An 8,370-nucleotide genomic window follows, 5' to 3' on the forward strand; every position below is an offset into this window, starting at 1 on the left:
GAGATCGACTCATCTGATCTTGTTAGTCGACTAAATTTTGCTGTTCCTGGTAGAACGTCCAGGCACTTTGTGCCTTTTTATTTACCACTTTGCCGGCAAAATTTTGCCAAAAATAATCCACTGCGAAGTTGGTGTTCCCACTACAACAACTTGTATAACTGCATCAGTTTTGAATGTTCGTTTTCCGAGTTGCATAATTCAATACTGTCACGTCTGGCCTGATATTTTGTACTTTCTTTCCTATGTATGGTTGAATTTAAATATTTTTAATTATAACATTAATTTTATGTTTTATATATCTTAGTAGTCGACCGCATTGTGTCTGTGTCGACTTTAATCCAAATAAATTAAATTAAATTAAATTAAAACTATTGACTGTGCAACCTTCACCCCAGTCATTCCCCCGGGAGAGGAAAGGTGAAGAGGACTCATCTATGGCATGGGACCGGTTAACTTGTTAACGTATGGGTCGAAGTTGGACGGAAAGCTTGGTGAGGGGGTCTTTTTTCAAGAGCTAAATGTTAGTCGCAAGTTCAAGTAGGCTGATCACTGCAGCGTCTTCCAAGGAGAAGTTACTGCGATTAAGGTTGCGGTGGACAAAATGATATCCAGTGCTACCACGGCTATGGAATTTAAGAGCTACTCTGATAGCCAAGCGGCTATCAAGGCCTTGAGCTCAACTACAGTGCGATCGAGGGTGGTCTGGGAGTGCCTGACCTCGTTTGCGATTGCATCGAACTATTTTATGATCAAGATTATCTGGGTCCAGGCCATAGAGATATCCGGGGCAACTGTTAGCGAATCTCTTCGCATCGGTACAACTGAACCGGATGAAGATGGCTGTAGGGATTTCGGGATTCCGCTGGCCACCTGTGGTTTGCTCCTGCATAGATAGGCCTCGAATTAGCTCAGCAAGCATTGGGCGGACACTACCTCTTGCAGGGTAGCAAGACGTTTCTGACGGAAGTGGATGGCAGGAGGACTGCCGAAATAATTGGGTTCACTAATCATTTATCAAAGGTCATTGGGGTTTGGACACGGCACAGTCAAATGGGAATCCATGCGGTAAGTCTCAATTTACTGGAAACCCTATCCTGCTGTAGCTGTATAAAGGACGATGAGGTGGAATGATCCAATCACTTTGTGCTTGATTGGTCAGCTGCTGCCAGAACTAAGGGAAACAATTTCGGTGGCGACTCACTTGATTTATCTAAGTTTGAGATCGGTCTTATCCGAAACTATATCGGTACTACACAACGATTTTCTAAGTATCTATAGCAACATCACCCTTATTTTATTAAACGTTTTATTTAGCTTAACTTGACAGGGTGGCTGGCTGGCCGGCACGAATTTTGTAATTGAAATTTAACTAACTTCCCGATAAGATACAAGCTTTAAACTTGGAATATAGTTCAGAACAAAAAACACAAAAAAAAAAAAAAAAAAAAAAAAAAACAAGGAAAGTTAGACGTCGATTACAAGGCAATAATAAGAAAAAATCGCCGCTAGGTGGCGCAAGGATCGAGATATTCAAAAAAGTCGTATTTGTGAACCGATTTGGGCCATATTTGGAACAAATAATATTGTGATGAATACTAGCAACGCTAAGAGGTACTGTCATCTCAGCCGATACTAACAAGTGACTTGTATGCACATCAACAAATGAATCATTCAGCCTTATTGTAAACTTCGCGTGAACGCAATTCCCAATAGAAAAATTCCCACATTTGTTCTGTTCTCATTGTGAACTTCACATGTGAAAAATTTCCCATTTTCGAAAAATTACCCTAACCGTCAACAAATTTTTTTCCACGTGAATGTATAGAATTTGTTCGCAAAACTGAAAGTGGGGAACAACACTCAATAAAATGTAAGGATTGTTTATTGCTTATTAAACTTAGTTAACAATTATTTTATATCACATTAGGTCTATAAACAAAACTCAGTTGACTTTCTTGGTAAGCACTATGGCCGAAAATCCTGAAATAGGAAAGGGCTTCCAAAAAAAAATAAAGATAAAGTGCTGGCTTTTTGGAAGAAATTGAACAATTCCCTCAATAGCATGGGCCCACCATCAAAATCAATCTCCGAATGGAAAAAGGTGACTATCAATGCAATGTGGCTATGGAATGTGCCATAATTTATATAGCCATTGCTTACAGGTTTGGATTGATCAAAAACGATACGTACGAAACAAGGCTGTCGAAAATACCAAAAATAGGAAAAAGACCGGTGGAGGACCTTGCAAGCAACATGTTTTTTCTGTATTAGAACAGTAAATTTTGGATATAACTGCGTCAGTAGCAGCTGCGGAAGGTGTCGAAGATGGCAAGCCTTTTGGTTTGAATGCAACGAAATCAACTGGTAAGCAACGTGAAAATAACAGTAGTGATGAAGACAACAGCTCTAGTGAGGACTCTGAAGTGGAACTTAGTTGCATGGACAATAGCTTGGACGAAAATAGTACCGAAACTGCCGGTGACACGCAAAGGGAAAGTGCTTTGCCTGCACAAAAAACCAACCAGCAAACTCGCAAAAAAATTAACCCTTCGGAGCTATTAAACATTGAACTAGATGTTCAAAAAGAAATGAATTACAACGTCAGAAAGGGCTTGGAATTCCAGAGTCATCACTATACTGAATTAGAAGGCCACTTAAAGGAATTAAACCAAGGCCTCGAAAATTTCCAAAATATTCAAAACAGTTTACTAAAGGAAACAAAACGCCACAATTCGGAAATTGAACGGCTCAGAAAAATTGAAGTTGACCGTAAACTCATACTTATAAACAGCCAAATCGAGGTTCAAAATTTGAAAATACTAGCTGCAAAGAAAAGCTTAGGCATTAATTAGAATGTTTCGAACGTTTTTGTAAAAAAAAATGAATTTTATGTTCTTTATTTTTTCAAATTGGTAAAGCAACAGACATTAGTAATTTGAGCTGCTTTCTTAGGCGAATAATGTAGCTCCCTGGCTCCTAGTACACACCTCAATCTATATTTTAAGACGCCATTGGTCCTTTCCACAATGTTACGTCCACGCGCATGAACCTCATTAAATTTACTTCTGTGGAGCCCTCTTCCGCTGATCCGTGGGGTGTTAGCAACCAAGGCTCCAGTGGATATCCAGCGTCACCTATGAACAAAATTTGGATTTTGGGACATACAGATTTCATTAAAATTTTACCTAGCAGCCAAACATTTCTAGTGCCTAGCAAGTAATCCTGCTCCATTGAAACCCTCAATTCACTTGTATTCCAAATTAATGAGTCATGGCAGGCTCCAGCGTGTGTAGCATCGACGTATCTTATTGCCATTTTGTTATCACATACCTGCAGATAAAATTATTAACATACGTAAAAGCATACACAAATTTTACCAATCTACCAGCAAACCATTCATACTATAGTAACCCTTTCTGTTATAATATAAGTATTTATTATTCCTAGGGCCTATAATTCTAACGTGTGTGCCATCTATGCAGCCAATAATGCCTGGGATATTAAATTGTTGATGAAAATCCAAAGCAATTTCACGCATTTCGTCTTTAGTAGGCCATTTTATCCACTGATTGCAAAGGCACTCCCAAAAACATTCAATACTTCAGACAAGACGTGGCTAAAACTTGACTGCGATAAGCCAACAACCACTTGCCTCCCTACTCATTTTTTGTATGCTCCTTCACCAAAAAATCTTAGAGCAGCTGAAAGCTTTACGACTGTGTCTATTGCAAAACGTTTACGTGCCACTGGCAGACAACTGTGCAATACAACCAACAAATATTTTAACGCCGGCTTATTTATTCTATACAATTGGTGAAAGCTATGTATAAATAGTTAAAACGCGATTATTTATTTGGTTTACGAGTATAATTATTTGCATGTTTACCTTGCATTGGGTAATTCAAGGGGATTACACTTGTCGCGTAATATCCTCCTGGACACTCGTTCAGCCAATTGCTGACTGGTATTAGTTTCTTCTTCAATTAAACAAAGACGCAAGTAAGCACTAATCATTACAATTTTAATATTTAACGCAAAAATAAAAATGTTTGACTACACAACAGCAATTTTTTCTGCAAAAGTTTGTAAACAAAACATGAGTGATGTTCACAATAGCATATTCGCAATTCGAATATAAGGATTGATTCACATGAAATTAACGATACGAATTTTTTGTTCTGGGGAAATAAAAAATTCATGGGATTGATTTATTCACATGAAGTTTACAATAAGGCTGATTATGTCTACCCATATGTCCATACAAGCAGCAGAGAGAAAACATACAAACACATGCATATATCTGAGATGCTCCCAAAAGTAGGCAATGGTTTGTGCAAGTATCGCTCACATGAGAAAGCTATACACGTGCATCTCCCACTTAGCATTTAGGTGATTCAATTTTGAATTTCCCTACATAATACAATTTGATTACACTTTCACTAATGAGTAATCGTACAATTGAACAAAAGAAATAATCAAATGTAAATACCTTTGATAATCAAAAAATGAAAGTCATTTTTCGATCATTTTTTGGAATAATTTTTGAAGTCCTTTGATGATTAAATTTTAATATTTCATAAAAATCAACAACAAGAATAATCAAATATTCTTACCTTTCGATGAACAAAAACTGAATATAGATTTTCAATCATATTTTGGAATCATATTTGAATCAAATGTGTTTACTTTAGGTGATCAAAAATTTATAATCATTTTTCATTCACCTTTCTGAATCTTTTATGAATATCTTTGTTGACTGAATAATGAATTTTATACTTGTTGAAATTTTACTTTTCATTAAAAATTTAATTTTTGTGACATACACATATTTTTTCAATCATGAAGCTAAGAAAAAATATGTAAAAATTTTATTACTTATGCAAAAGATATTCTTCAAGACAAAAATAATGTAATGCTGCTCGTGAACGAAGATTTCCCCAACCATTCCTCCCCTTCAGCTTCCCAGAAAATACATAATGATTGGACAATACATAAGTTGTGAGCTATTTGAACCCCAGGTAAGTGAAACTATCTTGACATACCTGGATACGGCTTCAACATCTCGCATCGTATCCGTATTTTAAGGTGCAGACGATAATGCTGATGTTGGATGTTGTAGTCGAAGGTGTAATCCGTCAAGTTTGTTTGCGAGTTAGCTGGGGTTCGAATAGCTCACTTTCGCATGCTTTCATCCCCTGATGAAATAAGATTATTATGTAGTATCCTATTTTGAATGAGATATGAAGAATAAATACATTAAAATGGCATTCAAAAATCTCAACCAAAACGATTGAAATATATTCACGAATATGATCAGAAAATGACTGTGAAAAGCAGTCAAATATTACTCTAAAACTATTAAAGCTCAATTTTACAATGATATCAAATATAAATAAAAAGCGTTTCGAAATAGGAATCATAAATGATAATTCAAGAATAACCACATTTATGGTACATTTTTCTCCCGACGATACGTTAATTTTCGAACAGAAAATGCTTTTAAATTTGAACGTTTTTAATCATCTTGGGGTATGATATTTAAATATTTTTTGATAAAAATTTTCAAAAAATGCTGGCTGGGCTGTAGTTATAATTTTATAGCAGATAACTAACTAGTAAATTCTAGAAATGTAAGCGCCTAGAAGTATGCGAACGAGAAATCACAGAGTATAAAAGGCAGCAACAGTAGAGGCACGACAATCATTTTGATTTAAGTCGCTATCTGGCGAGCAATAAAAGTGTTATTGTGAAGTACTTTAATAAATGCCATTTTGCATTATTGAAAAATGGAGTTATTTATTCAACAGTTTAGTGATTCGAACGTTAGCAGAAGGTTGCAAATAAGAGGATTTGCTGTAAATTCGTTACAATATGAATAGAAAACGGCATGTGAAAAAAATCGCCGCTAGATGGCGCAAGGATCGAGATATTTAAAAAAGTTGTATTTTTTGTCCGATTTGGTCCATATTTGGAACAAATAACACATACATGAATAGAAAAGGACCTATGATGTCCGATTTGGCACCTATTTGGAACAAATATTATATACAGTCCAGTAGAAGTGGCATCAGCATATTTTGGAGTTCGAGGAGGGACAAGCATACCTGGAGCAGAGTCGAGTAAAATCTTTGCAAGGATTATGTATTGAGGACTTAGATTGTAGCAAATTGTCAGTCACTAAATGAACTAAATAGAATAAGAAATAATAGGCAATTAAATAAAGACTAGAAACTTGAAAATAAAATAATTTAAAAAATTATTGAAAACACTATTGGTTTTATTGAAAACAATACTTACATGAAGTAATAATAATACTAAAAGCTAGAAAATAATTAGGTAAGTCCTAGGTACTAGGACACTCCTCATCAATTTAGGGCGTTTATCAGATAATTAAATAAAAGCGTTGGACGCGTCAAATTTCTATTGATAGTCATATATAAGACCAACTGAACCCCAATCAGGTTATGCTACGCCTCACGCTTTTATTTAATTGTCTGAACAACGCCCTAGATTGATGAAGAGTGCGATAACTAGTACCTAGGACCTACCTAATTATTTTCTAGCTTTTAGTATTATTATTACTTCATGTTAGTATTGTTTTCAATAAAACCGTTTAACTTAAAAAAAAATTTTTTATTATTTTATTGTATGTGATATCACAACGGACCTTCATGTTGTCCAAGTGAGCTTCCCCTATTAGGGCAGCTACCACCTACACTAACCCAACCTAACACTATTGACTCATTTAGTCTATGTGAGGTGCTCACAGATCGCCCAGCTCAACCTAGACTTACTCCTTTAGGAGAAAAGTTGCTACATTTGAAGCTCACCATACACATTTTGTTGCAGCAAATACATACATACATAGAACTCCCTCCTCTTAACAGTCATGTAATTCGTGTACTCTCTCAAACAAATTTACAAAAAAATGGCTGGTTCATATGAAAAATTGCTTACTTTCTCACCTAAACAAGGACAGCCAAATGTTGAGGTGTGAAAATTCAAACTGAATCGTTTATGGTTACGTATGACCAGTAAAGACCTCTAAAATTTATTACAAATGCATCTACCTTAAGTGCAGCAGAAGAGAAAGTGGAATACTAATGATTAATGGCTGCGACAATAACGTTTTTCATGATATATTTTTAGGTCATTTATATAGATATTGAGGTGTTGCGGGCCGTTCGATAAATATACAACAATGACAGAGTCGCTTTGGTGCGGTTAATTCTTACAGAGGACTTATTTCTGCGAGTTCTTCGTATGCAGAATTGAGTAGATTCGCACTCAAAAAAAATTGCTAACGTATATCATGTTCTACAGAAAATTCTGATTTGATATTTGTTGAATCGGAATGTTGATTTTCTAGCCTAATGCATATACCATTGTAATGCCATAAGCAGTATTTATCCCTTTCTGTGGATTTATCCACTGAGGCCGTTTTCACCGTCTTCAGTTAATCACTTATTTATGTACAAGTTATCGAAGTGCTCGTTAACATGGATCTAACTGAAGCATCGACTGTCAGTTATGTGTAAGGCAAAATAGTAAACAAAAGTTAGCTGTTTTGCTGCTCTTCGAATATTCACAAAGGATTTTTGCGATTTGTTCTACAAAATAACTACAACTCTCGATTTAACTGGGGGTTAGTCACCCTGTGCAGGTGTCACAAAAAGAGCTGAGAAAGTCACATTTTTCCAGTTTATAGAGTTTTTGCTCGCATAGGCCATTGGTATATCTACCAAATAATATTTTTTGGAAGGATGTGGGTAGACAGCTTATCTCCTCTAAAAATCGGAATGCCATCAGGCGTACAATGGCTGCATAGGTTTAGCGTCCTAATTTTTAAGAAAATCTCTACTAGTGTCTTGCTTAGGCCATCGGTATACCTACTAAATAATTTTCTGGAAGGATGTGGGCAGTCGAACTCATCCTGGTCAGCTTAAATAAATAAAAAAAAATAAATGTAAGGCGCGATAACCTCCGAAGAGATATAAGGCCGAGCTTCTCTTCCAATTTGCGTCGTGCTCCTCTTGATTTTCCCTAAAAATTGGCCGGACGAGACCTACATGCTTAATGCCGACTCCGAACGGCATCTGCAAGGCAGATGAGTTTTCAGCGCTTGCCAAACACTGCCGAGGGGCGACCCCGCTTAGAAAAATTTTCTTCTAATTAAAAACCTTATTTCTAAAATTTTGATGTTGCTTTGCCCGGGGTGTGAACCCAGCGCATACGGTGTGGTAGGCGGAGCACGCTATCATCACACCACGGTGGCCGCCAGCCTTAGCGCAGCTTACCTGCTCTAAAAAAAGCGTACAATAGCCCTAGAGATTTAGTATCCTTCTTTGTTGGAAAATCTCTACTGGTCAT

This window comes from Eurosta solidaginis, chromosome 2 (assembly GCF_040869045.1).
Source record: "Eurosta solidaginis isolate ZX-2024a chromosome 2, ASM4086904v1, whole genome shotgun sequence".
Taxonomy (NCBI): Eukaryota; Metazoa; Arthropoda; class Insecta; order Diptera; family Tephritidae; genus Eurosta; species Eurosta solidaginis.